At 44.8% G+C, this 21,582-nt stretch overlaps 1 protein-coding gene across 1 annotated transcript in view; it reads left to right on the top strand.

The window, feature by feature from the left end:
• CACNA2D3 (calcium voltage-gated channel auxiliary subunit alpha2delta 3) overlaps window positions 1-21,582 on the top strand; it is a 1,058,385-nt gene that overhangs the window by 912,997 nt on the left and 123,806 nt on the right. The window lies entirely within an intron of this gene.

The following is a 21,582-nucleotide window of genomic DNA, read 5'->3' on the forward strand; positions in this document are numbered from 1 at the left end:
GCTCCAGAGCAGCACTATCCAATAGAACGTGCTGTGATGACGGGAATGTTCTCTATCTGTTGCTGTTTAATATTGCCGCCTCAAGCTACGTGTGGCTGCTGAGCTCTTGAAATGTAACCGCTGCAACCAAGGAACTGAATTTTAGTTTGTTTTTAATTTTAATTAACTGAAAGAGCCCCATGTGGCTAGTGGTTACCATATTAGACAGGGTAGTTCTAAAGCATTCTTAAAGTATTGATGTCCATCCTTGCAGGTGTAATCCTATGAATGATGACGGACTCTGCTCCTTTTTTATTTGAGAAATTTTAAAAACTCAGAAAAAGCATTAAGAATAATATAGTAAACAATACGTGTCCCCATGACACAATAGTGACACCCATTCACAGGTTATCAAGTGTCTTCATCTCTTGTCCTTTTGACTCAAAGAAGCAACGCATGACTGAGGCAGCTGAAGTCCCTTTTGACTAGCCCCCAAATCTTGTTCCTGACATGAGCCAGCGCACCACCATTACTGATGTATTCCTCCAGCTCTTTTTAAAGCAATACTTAATAACAACAATAGCAGATATTATATAGCATTTGTTTTGAGACAGGCACCATTCTAAGTGCTTAATACAATATGCTAATTAATTCTGTCCTCATAACCTTGTAAAGCTGGGTCTATTATTGTCTTCCCTTTATAGGTGAGGAAACTGATGCACAGAGACACTAAACCACTTGCCCAGGGTCACACAGATAGTAAGTGGTAGAGACATGATTTGAACCCAGGCGGTCTGGTTCTAGAGTCTGTCTGGGTTCTTATCTGCTGTGCTCTCCTGCCTGTCAGATACTCATATTTACACATTCGCTTACACTGTCTCTGTGTCCTATAGTGGCTTTTAAAGCTACCTAAATGTAGGTGTCTGCATGTATCTTTCTGTAACTCACCCTGTCTGTCCAACACAGATTTGAGATCTATTCACATGGATATATAGAGAGCTGATTTCTTCCTTTTAACTGCTGTCTAGTATTCCATGGCTTGAGCATCCAAGTTTAATATTGAGCCATTCCCTTACTGGGGGGGCATTTGAGTTCTTTCAGTTTTTCTCCATCACAAGGCTGCAAAGAGCTTCCTCGCACGGAGCTGCCTGTGGCATGTGGGGCAAGGTCTCTGGAACATGCAGGAGTCTCCTTGCAGGGTTCAGAGATAATGTTAATTTTACATTTTCTTAAATATTGCTAGATCATTCTCCAAAGTAGCTATATCACTCCCCCCTCCCCCCAAGACTTGAATTTCAAAATATGGCAAATACTGCTGAGACATTTTTGTAAATTGGTAGAGGAATTCACAAGGCCACAAAATAATATTTACAACTCAGAATTTGTATCTACTCGTGGAGAAAGCTCTTGATGGAGGTGTTTTGTTTTTTTTTTTTTTGTTGTTATTTGTGTTTTGGCCTTAACTGGGGAAATACGCAATGTGGTTGTCAAATACACTTAGCCTGTTCCCCTTTGTTCCTGGAATCTCTCCTGATGCTAACAGTGCTTTGGGTAAGTAGAGACAGGTAGGGAGAGCCTTCTGAAGGAGATTCTGCTCAATTTAATTTAGCTCAAGGGACACAGACCATCACACAAGAGAGCAAAATCCTTATTTTCCTTTCTATAATTTTGCAGATAAATGACTCCTTTCAAAGCCACACTGTCTTCCTATCAGAAATGAAACAACACCCTGCACTTTAGTGTTGCAGCTCAAGCATTAATTAGTAACAGGAAATCAAATCTTAAGCCAGAGAACATGTTTTCCGCAGAATCCACTAATCTATTCATGAAAGGCTTGTCGTTCTAAGATTGTAGCCAGTTTGTACATTTTTTTTCCCCTGTTTGGTCCCACCTCCTGAAGGGAATAATAGATGAAGTCCACCTCCAAGCAGTGTTTTCTATGAAATGGCCCAGGACATGCCAACTGCATCCCTGCATTTATGGCTGCATGCATTAGTTCCTACCCCCTCCCTCTGTACCCACCGTGGTGAAAACATAAACCCTCCCGTTCACGGAGACATTGTTTACATCTGTCTGGTCTTTTAGGAAGGACAACTTGAGAATTTCCCCCAGATACCTTTCTGAGGGGATGCCATCCCTCTCTGGTATGGAGAACTTTCCCGAGGGATGACGGAAGTCATCACAGCTCACCTTTCATGATGGAGTCTTTACGAGCCCCCTTGCTGAATGCGTAGCCCACCGTTGTTGACATGAAGGTCAGTAAATCGAGCGCATGGCAGCCTCGGAGTCCAGCTTCGCATTCACCTTTTATGAATCCTGCCGGCGCTTTTCCTCAATGCAGAAAACAGTTGTTGCCTTCAGGACACCACTTAAGCGGCTTCCAGTGTGCCCGTCTGGCAGGATCGTTTTCCATAAGAGGAGCTTTTGATTGTGCCCGTCTTCCCTCTGAGCGTGTTGGGCCTTCCCCTGATTGCCCCTGCCTTTCCCATTCAGACGACGAGCCACATAAAGTTTGTCAACCCTCCGTGAACAGCTGTAGCATTCAAACATGACCCTGATGGCTCAGGGTTTTTGATTATTTAATCTGCTTGAAGTCCAGGACACCAAAATGAAACTGCCTTCTTAATCTGGTTGTGGTCTCTGAATTCTGTTGACTTATTAACCATGCTGTGTCAACCCTCATAAGGTTGGGGGATGTCCAGTATGGATCCTCTATCCGGGGATCTAGCAACAGAGCCAGCAGAGTGTGAAATATGAGAACAAATTGGCTTGCTGGAGGCTGACAGGGCTTCCACAGCGCACTCGTTTGGCCATTGAAGGAGTATTCAGCCCACATCTGTGGGGATTAGCTGTGTTGACAAGGTCTTGATGCCTGAAATTCATAGTCATGGCTTCCTTTAGTGGACATCACAGCTCTTCTCCCCGGTGCCACAAATGCTTCTCAGCTGCTGGCTGGCTGGCGCCTCAGCCCCTCCCCCCTCCCCCAGTTGCGTTGACCTTTTGGTGAGTGTCACTGTCGAAATACCTCTCAATCTTTCATCGTAGCCCTGATGCTGAAGTTCTGGTCCTTTCCTCGTTTTCCAAGTATAAAATGCCCAGGCGTCAAGGAACTGTGACTGTTCTCTAATTGAAACTGTTGGGAACTTTCCCACGAGCGACTGGAACCGTGTCTTTGAATGTGTAAATCCCCTGCTGTGTGCCAAGGTGGGGTTTCCATGTCTGAAGCTATCCTTCTACGATATGCCAAAATGTTCCCCATGCCCACAGTGACTAAAATGGGAAAACGGGTTTCATTGTGGTTTTTTTTTTTTTTTTTTTGAGACAACATGAAGTAGAATCCCTAGTGTGACGAGATGGATCTGGATTTGAATTTCAACTTCTTCCTTCCATGTATGTCTCTGGGCAAGTGACTTGTCCACTCAGATCTCAGTTTCCTCATCCCTAATGTGGGGATAATAATCATCCTTACCTCACAAGATTGTCCCCAGGATTAAATAAAGTATGCATGTCACAGCCCAGAGGTCTTAATATACGTTCGCAGTTACCAATGAGGATGACTTCCAGGACTCAGGGCTGCTAGCATATGGAAGACAACCCTGCCTGGCCAAGCAAGAGGGAGGGCCTGAGGAAAGACCAGGAAGACACTTTGGTTGCAGCGAAGTCCTTTGTGAATAGAACTTGAAAAACTGGTTCTTTACTATCCTTAATAGTCTTCCCATTTGGCCAAGCCTTTCCCCACCGCACAGAATCCAGTATACTTATCCTGCCCCTTTCCCGATAGTCTGTTTTACCCAGGCTGCCATCTTTTATCCCTCTCTCTAAAATTTTCTGAGCATCAGAGATACAGTGGGGAACAAAGGTATAGGTGGTGAAGAGCCATTTAAATCGTACTAAGAACGGAGTATTTCCTCTCTTCCTTCCTCCCTGCCACTTTCCTCCCTCCCTCCCTCCTTTCTTGCCTTCCTCCCTATTCTCAGGTGCTTAGAATAATAATCGTTTGTGATATTTGACCATCAGTGGCCCATGCGTGGCGTTCACTCATTAATTCATCATAATATAACAAACACCTGTGAAACTAACCCCCCCCCAAAAAAAAAAAAACAAAAAAAAACAGGGCTTTGAACCAGTTCATTCTGGTTCAAACCCCTGCTAAGAATTTGCATTTCCAACAAGTTCTCAGGAGATGCTAATGCTGCTACTTAGGAACCAGTTCTGAGAACCACTAGTAGAGCAGTGGTCCTCAAAATTTATTATACATAACAATCACCTGGGTATCGTGTTAACCTATAGACTCTGATTCAGTATATCTGGAGTGGAAATGCGAAGTGCCAACAGGGGTTCAAACCAGAACAAACTGGTTGGAAGCACCGCTAAGAACTAGAAAATTGCCAATAACTACATCGACCCGTGTGCTTCTCTTTCTCAGGATCAGCAAATATTTTCTGTAAAGGACCAGATGGTAAATATTTTAGACTTGGAGAGGCATATGATCTCTCTCAACTACTCAACTCTGCCGTGGTAGCGCGAAAGCTAATACGTGAATGAGTGGGCATGGCTGTGCTCCAGTAAAACATTATTTGCAAAGGCAGATGGGGGACTGGATTGGCCCATGGGTCATAGTTTGCGACCCCTGCTCTCTTCTATCCCCCAGCCAATGCTGCCACCACTGCACCTGTCATCTGCGCAGCCAGAAGTACCTACTCTCCTGCCTTCTACTCTGTAAAGTGAAGGAGTTGGCAAGGGTGATCCTTGGGGGCCTTTTATGTCATTCTGGTCAGAAAGTATGAGTGGGCTTGAAAGCCCCTGTACTTAGAGATTTTAGGGTGTTCTGGGCAGTCAGAGAATTTAACGAGTATCTCTTTGGGTCTTAAGTGTGCTGTTTAGCTGTGTCTTGCAGGACCCAACCAGGGTCCAAGTCTTTTGGACTCCGAGGCCTGGAAAAGATGAATGCATTGACACCACAATTTGGTGGGAGGGGGTGAGGCCAGGACACCTACAGGGAAACTGCAAGTGGTCAAGGTCACCTCCAGCAGAACCAGGTTGTGTATCTAAGTGAGGAGACAACCTACCATGCTGCTGCATCTCCAGAGGCTGTGTGGTCTTGGGCAAATCGCATGCTGTCTCTAGGCCTCAGCTTCCTCACCTGTAAAGTACAGGTAAGACTACCTTATAGGATTGCAGCCAGTTAACCAGTTGCCACTGAGCCGCCCCTGACTCATGGCAGCCCCACGTGTGTCAGAGTAGAGCTGTGCTCCATAGGGTGTTTAATGGCTGAGTTTTCACATGTAGGTCACCAGGGAGTCGCTATGGAGAACCAAGAGGGCCTCTAACCATAACAATGTTCATGGTTGTGATTTTTTTTTTTAATTCCAAATATTTATAAACAGTAAAAAAAGAAAAAAAAATGTAGATGACCAGGCATTTCTTCCAAGGTGCCTCTGGGTGGACTTGAACCTCTAACCTTTCAGTTAACAGAGGGCGTGTTAACCATTTCCACCACCGGGACTCCCCATAGGGTCGCAGGGATATTCAAATGATACACGTTAAGTGGATAGCACAGGCTTGGTAGAGCAAATGATAAAAAGTGACATCTCCTGTTAGTATTGTGTGTTCTTAGACTTCAGAAAGAGTCTGAGCTGACTGTTTTCACCTAAAACACGAATACCTGGGCTCACATGATGGGCCCCCACAGCTGATGGGTTTCTGGGAACAGCAGCCTGCTGCCCAGTGGGGCTCTCCTTTGGTTCTGTTCTGCTCCTTCTGGCTCAGGCTGGTGACTAAAAGATGGACAGTGTGCACGTGGAGTGGAAGGCTCCAGAGCCTTGAAGGACTTTGGAAGCAAGCTGAGGCTGAGTGATTTAGTCCATCTGACCTCAGGCAAGAGAACAAAGGGAGAGCATGTGATCTGCAAGGTAATGCCCACAGCACAGCTCTGCTCCCTACGTACCTCCTCTGGTGAGCCAGACCCAAGAGGCCCCAGGAGAAATGAGAGAGCAAAAGAGTAACTGAGGCGAAACTCGATATCTGCTTAGGCAAAGGCCACTGCTGGAGGGGTGACAGTCCCCGTGAGGGGCTCCTGGCACCAAGGACCAGTTAGGAGCCCAGCATCCCACATGGGAACTAGTTCAGATACTCCCTCTGGAGAATAGTGTTATCTCCATGGTGAGATTTAAAGAATCTCCTAGCTTCTATTGACATATCCTTTTGCTTATGTTAAGTCAGAAAGTTTCCTAAAATAGTCTCTTTAGCATTTCACACCTACCCCTGCAAAAATATATATATATATTATTAATCTTTAGAATTGGTGATGTCTTTAAATCCAGGGAATGTATAACAGCTCTTTCTCCCACACAATTTTGTACAACTATTGAAAAAGAATAAGTTAGAGTCAGATATACCCATCTGGGAGAATGTTCCTAAAAATGGTTAAATTTTAAAAAAGTTGAATAGGAGTATAGATATTATATAACTCATTGCTGTAGAGATTTTAAACTGTAAACATTCATTATATTTGGGACGGTTTTGTTCAGGTAGACCAAGGAGGGGAGGGGAAGAATTAGGTAGACACTTACTGGAAGGTTCTCGTTAGAGCGAGGAAGAAGATAGGACCATCTCCTTAGTTTTTTTTGCCACTTAACCAAAACCAGTTGCCGTCAAGTTGATTCCAACTCACAGCAACCCTATAGGACAGAGTAGGACTGCCCTATAGGGTTTCCAAGGCTGTAATCTTTACAGAAACAAACAGACTGTCACATATTTCTCCTGCAGAGCGGCTGGTGAATCCGAACCACAACCTTTCAGTTAGCAGTCCAACGCTTAGGCACAGCGCCACCAGGACTCTCTGTAACGTTGTATAATCCCATTTATGTTTTTAAAAAACTGAAAGGTGAAGGAATAAACCCTAAAAATGTAAATTGGTTTGAGGATGGAGTAAGTGAGGAGGGGCACATCCCAAACTGGTACTGTGGTTTACTGGGACTACGGGGGGGTGGGAGCTGGGGTCGGTTAAGAAGAGGAGAGAAAAATTAACTTCTGTTTATACCTCTGCATATTCATCTTGTTACAACAAACATGGATTGCATCTTTAATTAAACACCGCAAAGGAGAAGAGCTGATGTTTAAGTAGCGAATAGAGGTGCGTTTTGTTCACCAAATGATTTGAGATGGTTTCTCCTGTAGTGACTAGCTGAGCTGTATGTGTAAACACAGCATCCCTAGAGTTCGTCTCCCCTCACTCTAGGGGGATTAGTCCCGAAGGTGACATCTGCCTTCCTCTGGTAAGTGCTCTCCACATGTGACCAGACCTTATAACTACTGTGAGCGTTTCTCCTCGTTTTCATGTCTGCCTTGCTAAGATCCTGGCAGTGCTCCTATGCCTCGTCACTGGGGTCACCAGCCAGAGCATACTCTGTGGTGAGCAGATGCCCGGGGAGGGCAGCCAGGATACAGTGACAGCTGCAGCCCAGGTTCACAGGAGGAGGCCTTTGGCACCACAGATCCACATTACATTTAGTTATGAGGAGATCTGGTGTTTGGAGACATGTGGGTAATGGTGGAAGTATTTCCCTAGCAATTATGGATGACCAAACAGCACCTTGGTATGAAAATTGACGCAGAGCTTTTTAAAAGGTCTCAGTATTGTTTTATTTCTGTCTTTTCTTTTTCCTTCCTCCCTCTGTCCTTCCCCTCTTCCTCCCCACTTCCTCCCCTCCTTTCTCCTTCCTCCCTCTCTTCCTTCCTGCCTTCCTTTTGATATCTTATTCTTTAAAACATATAGCAAGGGCGCTAGGACTATATATTGAAACGACAACTATATCCATCATTTATTTAATGCTTACAGTGAGTCCGATACTGCTGAGGATTTGTATTAGTTAAGGTAATGCTAGCTGCTATAACAAATAAACCCCTAATCTCAGAAGCATGAACACAATAGCAGCTTATTTCTGGCAGTTGTCATAGTCTGGAGCTCTGATGGTGCAGTGGTTAAGTGTTCAGCTGCTAACCAAAAGGTCAACAGTTCCAATCTACCAGCCTCTCCTTGGAAGCCCTACGGGACAGTTCTACTGTATCCTACAGGGTCACTATGAGTCAGAATCGACTTGACGGCAATGGGTTTGGTTTTTGGCTTTTGGATCACAGTCTAGTTGAGGTCCCCAGGGGCCTGGGCTCTGCAGAGTCATTCAGGGACGCAGGCTCCTTCCATGTTGTGGCTGTGCCCTCCTGTTGGTCCTCAGGATCCTATCCATCAGCCGGCTGGTGGAGGAAGAAAATGAAGATCAGGATAGGCCAGGCCTGGAAATGGTACTGGTGACTCTGCTCACGTTCCATTGGTCAGAATGAAGGCCTCTGAGCATGGCTAACAGCAGGGGAGGCTGAGAAATGTAGTCTGGCTGTGTGTCCTGGAAGGAGAGGACGCACAGATGTTGGAAAGCATTAGCAGTCTCTACCTCGACATCTTATTTACATTATTTCACTTAATTGTGACGATAACTTACCAGTCTTCAATAACCCACTAGCTTCAGCTGACCAAAGATAAGGCCTGTTTTCCTTCTCCATTGTTTCCACGGTACCCACATAGACAGGTGTTCATTAAATAAGTGTTGAATGAATGGGTGGATGTGGGTCTTACTATTACTTTTGTTATAGATGATGACACTCAGGCATGATGCTGTAACTTGCCTGAGGTCGCCAATGTATTTATTGTAAACACATGGATCATGCCTATCCATGTTCAGTACAGTATTCAGGGAACCTGTAGTTTTATTCAGTTAAGCCTTCAGGTCTCTTTCTATACAATCCATCCTTTTCAACACTAAGCTACAAATTTAATTATCTGGAAGCTCTAACTGACTGAGAAGATGAAAACACGGTTTTCTTTTTGTGTCAGTGGAGGAGCAAGGCTGCCATATGACTTCTCTAGTGAGAAGGTGGAAAGTGTTTGCGAGCCTCCCTGCTCTCTCTTGCTTTTTGATAAGGTAAAAGTTCAGGTTCAGGGGTTACCTAGGGTCGTTCAGTTTACTTTATGTTAACATGTGTAGACTTTAAACTCCCTTTAGATGGCCTTTCAGTTGTCTGATAAAATTTAAGACAAGTAGATATGAGCTTCATGTCTCCAATCTCCCTAAAGCTAAGTAAGATAGTAGCCAAAATCTATGAGACTGCTTTTCAGCATCCACTTCTCCACAGGGCCTGGTTCTGGGCTGGGTGCTGTGGGAACTAGAAGAGGCTCATCATGCTGGGTTTTGGCCTTGTAAGAGCTTGCGTTATTCAGCAATCAGTATTTATTGTCTTGGGGGCAATAGGGGTTCAGTGGTAGAATTCTCACATTCCATGCGGGAGACCTGGGCTTGATTCCTGGCAGTGCACCTCATATGCAGCCGCCACCCATCGCTCCGTGGAGATTTGCATGTTGCTAGGATGCTGGTCAGGTTTCACTGGAGCTTCTGAACTAAGACGGCCTAGGAAGAAAGCCCTAGAGATCTACTTCCAAATATCAGCCAACGAAAACCCTGTGGGTCACAGAGGTCCGATCCGCCAACTTATCATTCGGATGGCGCAGGACCAGGCAGCGCGTCCTTCTGTTGTCCCTGGAGTGCCATCAGTTGGGGGGTGACTCAACGGCAGCTAACGACAGCAACAACAATTGATTATATCACAGTCATCCCTGATAATCTCATCACCTTGAACCTGTTAGCCACGTGGAGATTGCTCATGTTTTTGTTTGAACAGGGTAGGTCCTCTCTGACACTGTCCACCTCTCAGGGAACCGGAGTCTCAGAAGTCCTTGCTGGGGAACTTTATATGGTAGCAGAGGTAGACATGGATACATTTTTTTTTTAATTTGTCCACCCTGCATCACCAGCCTCCCAGCATTTGGTTTTCCTGCACACAGGACATGTGTGAAGATAAAGATGTGTTTTAGGTAAGTATGATTAAAGGTAGTTAGTGAGCTCATGCAGCTGGTGGAGTAAACTTAGACAGATGCTGGTTCACTTAAAGCTAATGAAAGAAACAGAAGGATCAAGAAACATGGCAGCCTAGGAAGTCTGGCCAAGGCCTGGCACTGACACGTTGTTTCACTTAGCTCTTTTGATTGGCTTCTTTCGTCCCTGCCCCAGGAATATAAATTGAAATCAATTTCATCTTCATATTTGATTGTTTACTCATGTTACACATAAATGGAGTGTTTTGTGCAGTTCATCGTGGTGAATTTTTATTTGCTTTTGTACTTTTATGATAACGTGACAGTCCGGTTTCGGTACTAGATTACAAGGTGTGTTTCATATTTTTAAGTTTTAGCTTAGTGTACCTATATTGTGATATAACAATGAGTCTGTGTTTTGCTTTTTTCTCTTTAAGGTTTGTTCTGTGTCAGCTCTCTGATACATGTAGTTTGAAAATGTCGTGAAAAATGCAGTTGTTTCAAACAGGACTTAGGTTGTAACCTACCAGTTACACATCCCAAGCTTTACGAATCCTTTTTGTTATTCCAGAGCTTATCTGTCGCGGCATTTCATTGTAGCACGGTGTCCCTGTTAAAAGCATGGAATCTGGAAAGAGACCATCTAGGTTTGAATGCTGCCTCCAATACTTCCTAGCTGTGTGACCCTGGATAAGTTAATTCGGCTCTCTGATCTTCAGTGTCCTCATCTGTGCAATAGAACCCTTTCACAGGTTTTTGGAAAAAAGTTCAGTATTTTTTTAATGTAATAGTCTTAGCGAAAAGGAAATGCCTTTGTATGTAGTACATTAGGTGCTGTTTTCTCTATTATTTTGTTTGTATGTGTAGCAACTAGGCACTTAGGCTGTATCTACTCACACTAAGTTACTTGGAACAAACACAAGTGAGTTACATGCAAAGGAGCATTTTGCTTGTGTGATGGCGTTCACCATCCTTTCATATTATAAAGCATGTGTACGTGTGTGCTTGTGTGTGCATGTGAGCATTTGCCTAGAACCACAAGCAGTCTAAGTGAATTTGTGTTCTACATATCTCTACTTGTCATCAAAGTAGTCAGCTCCACAAAGAAAGGTTGGTTGTTGGCGTCATGTGACCACAACCTTTTGCGTGAGACCTTTGTTAGCAAAATAAAGAACGGTCCTGCATTTACTTTGACCCAGCCTCCAACCAGGTTTACATAAGCAGCCTCCACTTCTGGTATGTTATTTCGTTTGATTCAAGAGTCCCACTTCGGGCCACCTACTATGTGCTCATGCAATTATGTTTTTAGGGATCCCTGCTGATTTCTCCTGCAGGCAGGCCTTGTTCAGTAGGAGGTCCTTTTCTGGTCCCTGCATCGTTGGAGAAAGCATGTGGTCATCTCCCGGGCATGTTTAGCTTTCACAGTGAAGCAAGACTCTCAGAGTTTCCAGGTTGCTAGGAGTGGAAACGTTTTCGTTCAACAAGCAGACCCCTTCATGTGTTGTCAACATTTCATTTGTGATTCTAATGAGGGCCAAGGAGAAAATAAACTCGGTGTACTGATCTCTACTGCTACAGCTGATGTTTATAAGTTTGTATCCACCGCCCTGCTCCTACGCAGAAGGGGGTTGGAAATGCAGCTTGTGAGCTGCTGCTGCGTGTGATGGAGCGCTGAGATGGTTAGAGCTCCTGAGACAAGTCTGAGAATTCGCGGTGTAGGTGTTTTCTGCCTAGGAACTGGCCTTTCTCTGCTTACTGGTAATTCAAATATCTCCTGAAGGTGAAAACACCTTTACATAAAAATAATATGTAGGAGAAACACTCTCTTCACCCCTCTGTGCCACAGATGGAGCGCTGTCTGCAACAGTCTGTTGTAGATTTCACTGTGTATTATTTCTTCATTAAAGAAACATCTATTGAGTGCTTCTTGCCTACTAATCTCCATGCTTGGGGCATCAAAACAAGGCACAGTGATGGAAAAACTTGGAAACAGATAATGGTGATGGTTGAACAGCATGATGAACATAATGTCACTGAATTGTACATGTGAAGAATATAGAAATGGCAGACAGTGCATTTTATATATATTTACCACAAAAAGAAAGACAGCAAAATAAATAGACCTACAGTCTAGCGAGGAGACAGACATTCATTATATAGTCACACAAATAAATAGAAAACCATAGCTGCAAAAAGTGCTAGAAAGAAGAGGTACATGGTGCTATAGGAGAATACAATCAGGGAGTTTGACTTGGGACGCTGGAGGGTATAACCAGGCTGAAATCTGAAGGATGAGCGAGAGTTTACTGCTGGGAGGGGAAGGAACAAGGGCCATTCCAAGTAAACAAATGGTGTGTGTAAGGCTTGGAGGCCACAGAGATGATGCGTTGCCCTGTGCACTACTGTCCTCCGGTGTCGTGCATCCGAGAGGGGAAGGAGGAGAGCAGGCTTGAGCAGATGCTGAAGAAGACAAGAAGCTGGTTGCTGAGCCCCTTGTTCCACTGTAACTTTATTAGTCATTTTGAAAATCTCTTCTAGAGCTTGGCAGTGCGTTCTGTAATGGACTCTGGGGAACTGCTGTTATTTCTCATGTGGTGTCGCTTGGCAGCTCCACCAGCGCCACTAGAGAGAGGCATCTTGCTGTCCTCTGTCTGCTTCTTGGAGGAGGAGCAAGGATTGTGATTTTGCAAGCATCATGAAATCTCAATACACAATGATAAAAGTCTGAGCTTTTCTGTAGCATTGCAGTTGTGGGCCAGTCTGTTTCATATGTTCCAGTAGAAGGTAGAAGTTGCCATTCTCACTACCCAGGTGCTTTGAGTTCAGTGTAACCGCGGGAACACCAGTAGTGCTGGGGCTCCAAGGCCGCCTTTGTAATACAGACTTTACCCTCCTGTGAGTGTGTACATATCAGTGTGGATGTGATGCTCAGCAGACCAGGGGTGTAAGTAAGTGGTTTGGACCTCCTCTGTGGGCCATGATAGGCAGTGCTAAGCAGCCCCATGGAGCCTGGCCATGGCCTCAGAGTCCTTGCCAGTCCAGGGCTCAAGGCAAACACTGTCAGACCACCAGTGGTAGAATACTAAAGTAATGCTTGCGGTACCTGAGGTAGATGCTCGCCACTGGCAAATTTGACTAACCTGGTGTCTTAGTCATCTAGTGCTGCTGTAACAGAAAAACCACAAGTGGATGGCTTTAGCAAAATGAAATTTATTGTCTCATAGTCTAGTAGGCTACAAGTCCAAATTCAGGGTGTCAACTCCAGGGCAAGACTTTCTCTCTCTGTTGACCTTCTCATCAGTCTTCCCTTGGACTGGGAGCTTCTTCATGCAGGGAAGCCTGAGTCAAAAGGACACAGTCTGCTCTGGGCACTGCTTTCTTGGTGTTATAAGGTCCCCCATTCTCTGCTTGTTTCCCTTTCCTTTTATCTCTTTAAGATAAAAGGTGGTGCAGGCCACACCCCAGGGAAACTCCCTATATATTGGATCAGGGATGTGACCTTAGTAAGGGTGTTACAATCCCACCCTAATCCTCGGTAACATAAAATTACAATCACCAAATGGAAGACAACCACACAATACTGGGAATCATGGCCCAGCCAAATTGATACACACATATTTGGAGGGACATAATTCAATCCATGACACCTGGATGCCCCTAAAGTTGATAACACAAAGCCAAGTGCCATCTGGCAGAGGTAGAATTGGAATCGTGTCCTAGGAAGCTACTCACTGAGCTCATGTACTTTCCAACTTCTACATCTTGATATAAACTATATGTTTTTGCTTTGTCCTCATAAACATGGTAATTCTTCTACACTGATAAAAAGTTAATTGTTTTTAAAAATGGCCTTAAGTAAGAGAGAAAATTTTAGGGCTTGTTGATAAGGGAGTTGAATTGTGTATGGATTTGCACAGGAAGCTGATGGTTTGCGCTAGAAAGACGATTCCAGAAAAGTCAGGGGATGGCACAGGTGTTTCTGTCTCCTTGAATTTGGGCGTGCAGACTATGGCCAGTTAGTGCTCCCTCTGATTACCACAGGTCAGCTGTGGGTGGCAGGCCAACAAGAGCCCAGCACCTCGTCTGTGCTCTTCCAGGAGAGCACATCAGTGTGCTTAAGAAAATGAAGTCCCAGGTTCAGAGGAAGTCAATCTGAAAAGGTAACAAATGTCAACCAGTAGATAAGGTCTGGGTCTAAGAGGAAACTGTGAAACCAGTTTCCCATTTTATTCTCTACATTTCTGCCATGTTTGGGCTGATGGGTCACTGTTAACTAGCAGCTTATTCTGTTTGGGATTAAGGGTGGTACAGTGGTAGAATTCCTACCTTCCATGTGGAAGACCCGGGTTCAGTTCTTGTGGCTAGCGTACCTCAAGCGCAGCCACAACCCATCTGATGTTGAACAGGTTTCAACAGAACTTCCAGACTAAGGGAAGAAAGGCCTGGAGTTCTACTTCCAGAAATCATCCAGTGGACCCTATGAATCACAGCGATCTGATCCCATTGTGCCGGAGGTTGTCAGTAGTTGGGGGCCAACATGACGACAGCTAACGACAACAACAACAATTCTTTGTTTAGTTTCTCCTCTGTCTAGAAATACAGTTTGCTCTGACTGGCACAGTAAGTCCCTAAATTCTCAGGCAGGGCTGAATGGCAACATCTGAAAGTCAGAACACTCAGAAGGTCTCGGACACTGAGACACTGGGTGTTTTATCTGGAGTCGAGCATGTAATTTGTCGACAATTCCAAGGGAAGCATTACTATTTTCTATATCTTACTGAAGAAAAAAATTGAGACTTGGGGAGGTTCAGTCACTTGTCCAAGTTATCACAGCTTGTGAGTGGTAAGCTGGAACTTGAACCCACATCTGCCATGTTCAAAGCCTTTTAACTGCTGTGTTCAGTTATCTTACTCTTCCCAGCCACTTCCGTTTACACCAGGAGTGGCCCTAAAAGAATCTTCAGCCCAGAAGAAAGCAGACTTGGTGGAAATAATCTTCCCACCCCTACCCACTAGAACGTCCACCCTACCCAGTAAGACATCCACCCTTGTAGGTGTCCACTGCCCAGGGTCACACGGAGAAGAGAGCCTGCCGTCTGTCTGCTGTGGCCACGGATTGGGGGAAGCGTCTAGGGCCCAGAGGTGAGGAAAGCAGGGCGTTTTGTGCAGAGAGTTAGCACTAATCTCGTCCATCCCCAGAACGGTGCTATCGGTCAGATCTCAGACACATTTGCCATGCTTTCTCCCTGTTTAGAAGCTGCCCCCACAGGCCCACCCTCTCTTGGTCCCTGGGCAGGAAGGAGAGAACTACCTTGGATCTGTAGATCAGTAGCTGGAGAAGCACGGTATGGCGTGGGCCTGTTCCTGCCCCCCTACACTGGCGATTGTTTGGACAACCACGGGAACAAAGCCACTTGGCCGCTCTTGCTTTGCAGTGTCCAGCCTCTTAAGACAGAGTGTCATGGATTGAATTGTGTCCCCCAAAAATATCTGTCAACTTGTCTGGGTCATGATACCCAGTGTTGTATGATCGTGTAATCTGATGTGATTTCCTGATGTGTTGTAAACTCTATCACTGTGATGAGATTATATGTGATCTCCTTATGTGTTGTAAATTCTGTCACTGTGATGAGGTTGACAAGATTAGATAGTGTCTTAATGCAATTTCTTCTGAGATTATAAAAGAGAGAAGCGAGCAGAGACACATGGGAACCTCATACCACCAAGAAAGCAGTGACAGGAGCAGAGCATGTCCTTTGGACCTGAGGTTCGTGTGCTGAGATGCTCCCAGACCAAGGGAAGATTGATGACAGGGACCTTCCTTCAGAGCCAATGGAGAAAGTGTTTCTCTGGAGCTGACGCCCTGAATTTCGACTTGTAGCCTAGCAGACTGAGAGAATAAACTTCTCTTTGGTAAATCCATCCACCTGTGGTATTTCTGTTAGAGCAGCACTAGATGACTAAGACACAGAGCATGGCCCAGAAGAAGTAGAACGGCCACGCCTTCACACTGAGGAGTTCTGGGTCAGGTGCAGAAAGGATGCCTAGGACTCAGATCGTCTCGGGGGGCCCTGCCTTCTGAGCAGATAACCAGTGCTGGTTACCGCCAAGTTGATTCCGACTCATGGCCGCTCCGTGTGCCTCAGAGTTGAACTGTGTTCCGCTGGCTTTTCAGTGGCCAATTTTGGGGAAGTAGATCACCAGGCCTTTCTTCCAAAGCGTCTCTGGGTGGACTTAAATCCCCAGCCTTTGTCTTAGCAGCCAAGCACAGTAATAGTTTGCACCACCCAAGCTCCTCTGAGCAGAGAAGCATCTCAAGAGGGGAGGGGGGCGGAAGAGAGGATGAGGCTTACCTTATAGCTCACTCAGCAGCGCTGAATTTATGTTGTCAGGGAAGAACCCCACACTCACCATGTTGCTTTCCAGTCCCCATTCATAACCCCACCCCCCAAATCAAAGTCATTTATCTAGAAGCAGGTTAGCTCGCTTTTGAGATAACGTGAATACTTTGAAAAGTAAGACAGGTAGCTCTTGGGAAACTGTGACTGTTTTCTATCTACCCTCCTTCGGGAAGGAAGGGTTTCGAGTCAAGTAATTCTGAATAGGGAACGAATGTCTTTTAAAAATATATTCGACGTCTCTGTAGTATAGTATACTTTGATGTATTAAAATGCAGCTCACCCCACTCAGATTACTGCCTCAGTACCTAATGCTGTAAAATTAAACTATTCCTCACCGATATTTTATTAAGCTCCACCAGCATCTCAGACTCAGGCATCTCAGAGCTTTGGGCCACGTGCTTTATATGCCATCAGGGCACGCTCCAACTTCAGTCTGTAAATCCCCTCCCCCGAAGTTTTTATAAAGTGCAGCATTTTCCGAACCATTGCTACAGGCTACTCCCCAATTGTTGACCGTTCGGAATGAACGTCTATGAGTGTGAATGCTAAAAAGACAAGAAAAAAAAAAAAAAGGCTGTTTTATGAACAGTCCTCTTGTTCCCTGGACTTTGCTTTTTGCATTTATTTTGTGATTGATATTAATGAGTTTTTGTCCAGCTTGTTTTGCTTTGTTTTGTTTGTGGAATTCATCTGAAACCCTTATGCAAAAAAGTAATGGGTTTATGCACAATGAGTTCCTCTCTCCAGCAGGGAGCCAAAGATATCTGTATGTTTGCATTTTGAGAAATAAATGGATGTAGCCATAAATGCCGATCCTCTTAACAACACTAACTTTGTCATTTAATAAGGGAGATTATTTCATAGATTTAAAACCAGTTAACACATTTAAAACTGGATAAGACGAGGCGATCCTGGTAGTTTCCTGTCTTCCAGTGATTAAAGCAAATTGAACGCCAGGCTAGGGGAGGTTTTCTGTGGTACGAGTAATGCCGTGAATGTTTCTCCTGGTAATGCAATTAGGAAATATTGGCCCCAGTTAATGTAACTTAAACAAAACATGTTGTCCTCATCAAACTTGTTCAAGTTGTTAAACAGGCAAAGCCTTGTCCAAAAAGTTAAAAAACAGGAGCATATAGTGTTTCCATGGAAACTCTGTTAAAATACTGATTTGTGGATATGATCATAATCAGCCCCATAATCTAATATGACTGAATTAAATGAAAAAGAATCTCAGTTATGAAGTAAGCCCCCTGTGTAAGAGTATTCTTACACATGCAGAAAACATATGGATCCTGATGGACCTGATTTTCAAACTACTTCTTGGCATAGGCACGGAGTTTTCAGTCCCCCGTTTTGTCTGCCATTTTCCCCCTCCATTCATTGTTCATCGTTTTTGTAATGTTGCGATTACGTGGGTGAGCAGGGAAGAAAGTCTTGATGACATTTGCGTTTATCAGTATGTGTCATTTCTCCCCACAGGACATCCCATGTTGTTTTCATTGTCCTTTGTGACAAGGGAAGATAACCCATAATATTTAACGGTTTGTGGGATGTCAAAAGATTAAGTTTTATTAAGGTAATAGTTTCTCTCTGCTAATGGGCTCTTTGGTAGAATTCTAACTATGAAGTCGCAAATGAATGCCTTTGACCTCTAGAGGAAGGGACACTGAGCCAAGGGCAGGGGCGAGTGTCCCTTGGGCCCTGGGGTGGAGGCACCAAGGACATGCACTGGCCTCCCAGCCACACCCGTCTGTGGCTCAGCTTGCACCTGTCTGGGCTGTGGTAAAAATGGAAACTGCTCACCATGGGATCAGCTTCACTCTGGGGGAATGGCAAAGACAGCTGTCTTTCAGCAAAACTGCTTGATTTATTTGAAACTCATTCCACCCAGAAAAGATCACAGGTGGTATTTGTGGGATCAATTTTCTTCTTGCAAAAACATAGCTTGAGTCCTGTGTGAACTTCACATAGGGTTTTCCAAGTCAGGAAGAGCCCGCCAGGTCTTTGTTCCTTAGCCGTGGCGTTGCAGAGCATCTGTAGAGCGACTTCTGTGATAAGGCAGTGCCACGGGAATGCACCTGCGCAGGTGTGTCGGCACCTCTTTTGCCACGTGGTCCCCTGATGCATGGTGCATGGGTTCCTGAAGATCATGGTGTGTCTGAGGCTCACCCTTCTGGACAGAGAGGTGCTAACTAGAGTCAGGCAGAGCTCAGTGATTCAGACCCTGACGCAAGGAGTAGGAAGTGACTTCTCCCCTGAGTTCTCCCATCCACCTCCTGGAGTAGCTGCACCTTACAGGGAGAAATGGGTACAGCCCTGATTCTTGGCACTGGAGCTTCAATCTGCTGATTGTTCGCTCCTCTTAACTCCTCACTCTCTATTTCTAACTAATCTGTTTTTACAGCAAAATAATTACAAATTAAATAATACTAAAAAAGTTTACAAAGAAAACAAGCAGTTTCCTGACCCACCACTTCTACCACTCCTGACCCCTAGCCTCACTTCCAAGAGGCAACAGTTTCCAACTCTTTTACCATCTCCACTTCTTATTAGCAAAGTCGTTATGTTTGAGCCCATTGTTGCAGCCACTGTGTCAATCCATCTCGTTTTGGATCTTCTTTTTTGCCAACCCTCTACTTTACCAAGCATGATGTTCTTCTCCAGGGACTGGTCACTCCTGATGACATGTCCAAAGTAAGCAAGATGAAGTCTCACTATCCTCGCTTCTAAGGAGCATTCTGGCTGTACTTCTTCCCAGACAGATTTGTTAGTTCTTCTGGCAGTCCACGGTATGTTCGGTATCCTTCGCCAACACCATAATTCAAATGCATCAATTCTTCTTTGGTCTTCCTTATTCACTGTCCAGCTTTTGCATGCATATGAGGCTATTGAAAACACCATGGCACACCTTAGTCATCAGAGTGACATCTTTGCTTTTTAACACTTCAAAGAGGTCATTTGCAGCATATTTGTCCAATGCAATACATCATTTGCTTTCTTGACTACTGCTTCCACGGGTGTTGATTGTGGATCCACGTAAAATGAAATCTTTGACAACTTCAGTCTTTTCTCCCTTTATGTTGCTTATTGGTCCAATTGTGAGGATTTTTGTTTCTTTATGTTGAGGTGTAATCTATACTGAAGACTGTGGTCTTTGATCTTCATCAGTAAGTGCTTCAAGTCCTCTTCACTGTCAGCAATAATTTTAGACATTATTTATTTTCTTCCTTTAATACACAGTGCTTTAGGTTTTTACCCCAGTCCTTCTTACCCTTTCCCTAGCCCCCTGTATTAGTTTACTAGGGCTGCTGTAACCAAGTACCCCAAGCTGGGTGATTTAAAACAACAGAAATGTATTCTCCCACAGTTCTGGAGGTTAGAAATGCAAAGTCGAGTTGTCAGCGGGGCCATGCTCTGTCTGCAGGTTTTGGGGAGAATCCTTCCTTGCCTCCTCCTAGCTTCTGGTAGTCGCTGGCAATCCTTGCCGTTCCTTGACTTGTAGGTGCATTACTCCAGTCTCTGCCCTGTCGTCACATGGCTTTCTCCCTGTGTGTCTGTGTCGCTTCTCCTCTTTGTATAAGGACATCAGTCATATTGGATGTAGGGGCCACCCTAATCCACTATGACTTCATCTTTACTAATCATATCTGCAGAGACCATATTTCTAAAAAAGGTCACAGTCACGGGTACCAGGTAGACATGAATTTTTAGAAGACATTATCCAACCCAGTATACCCCGCCCCCTGAACAGATCTGAATATCTATGTCACAGTTCTTGGTTAAATTAGACAGTGTTTATATTTTTATAATTTGTCTAGTTCAGTCACCTCCCTCTCTCGACCAAGTGCAGATGTGAAATGCTTCCCTGTCACTACCCCATGAGGTGTCTGTAGCTGCTGGCCCCTTTCCTCAAGATACTGGTGTCCTTGGGCCCTGTGAGGATGTGGGGAGTCAGACAGGTGCCAGGCAGGTTTGCAGCATGAAGGGAAGCTCCTCATGCTGGGCAGTCAATGGGCATGCGGCAAAGCTGGGTGCCGGTAATCCCCCAATGAGCACGAGGTCCTCCTTGGAATGAAGGAGGGCTCTGATACATTGCTCCTCACAGAGCTCCTTCATCACACCCACTCACCCAGCTCTTTCCCAGCAGCAGGATCATGTGTACCCTGCCTCATTATCGCATTTCCTTGATTCTAAGGTGCCATGTGTAAGTGGGAGATGCTAAAAAAATAAAAAGCAGTACCCCATCGATAATACTTGGACTGAACCCTTCTCATTTCTTCAGTCTTCGCCTCAGATATCCTTTTCCTTCACCTGACTTTGCCTGTTAATGCTTACCCTTCTTCGTTTCCCATCGCAGGCTGCAGATGAGAGGTCACTACTGGGAGATCCACCTCATCCCCAGGATTTGGCTGAGCCCCCTCTTTCATACTCCCAAATCATCCTGTACGAGTCATTTTAGCCACTGCCAATTGTCACTGCTTGCATCATACCTGTCTACCCTGAGAATCTAAGCCTTGGGGGCACGTGGACTGTATCAGTCACATCCTGCACTGTACCCCTCAGTCCAGAAGATGCTTAATCAGTGTTTGTTGATTGAAGAGAGGTATTGAGAGGGAAAACAGTAAAAGGTAGAAGCAACGTGAGGGACTATTAACAGCAGGAAAGAAGATGAAGCATCGTAGAAATAACCCTTCCAGTGTATAAGAGAAATCAAAAGTTGGATTTCACAAAGAAGACAAGCAGGTCCACCTGCACCAATATACCTTGTTCCAAAATACCAGACCATGACAGGAGACGATGGTCCTTCATGGGAACTGGCTTCAAACCAGGGGAAGCAAGTGTTTTGCCCAGCATTGGAAAAGCAAGTCCCTTTGCTCTGTTCTCTGCCAAATGAAAAGAATCCAGTCTTTTCTTAAACAATTGAAACAAAGGAAGAGATAAAAGGCAAGAAATGCAACTTTGGATTCAGATGCGGTTTATAAAAAATCCCTGGGACCATTTAGTTCCTGGCCGAGATTACTCCTAAGGCAGTGAGCTCTAGAGTGAGTGATCTTTATCTGTAATTGTAATACTCTGTTGATAAAAACAGGTAAGCATTGTGAAAAATTAATCTACCTGTGACCGTAGTGCATTTAAACTGATTAGCGTTACCTGGAGAGCCTTAGGGGGGCTTCGGCAGCGCTTTGTTGTTGACTGCTGTAAGCGCAACAGTTCAGGAGGGTTTAAATGTTTTGTTGAAGGAGCAGAGAGAGAGAGAGTGAGAGAGAGAGGGAGAGAGAG

The sequence above is a fragment of the Trichechus manatus genome, unplaced genomic scaffold (genome assembly GCF_000243295.1).
Source record: "Trichechus manatus latirostris isolate Lorelei unplaced genomic scaffold, TriManLat1.0 scaffold00001, whole genome shotgun sequence".
Taxonomy (NCBI): Eukaryota; Metazoa; Chordata; class Mammalia; order Sirenia; family Trichechidae; genus Trichechus; species Trichechus manatus.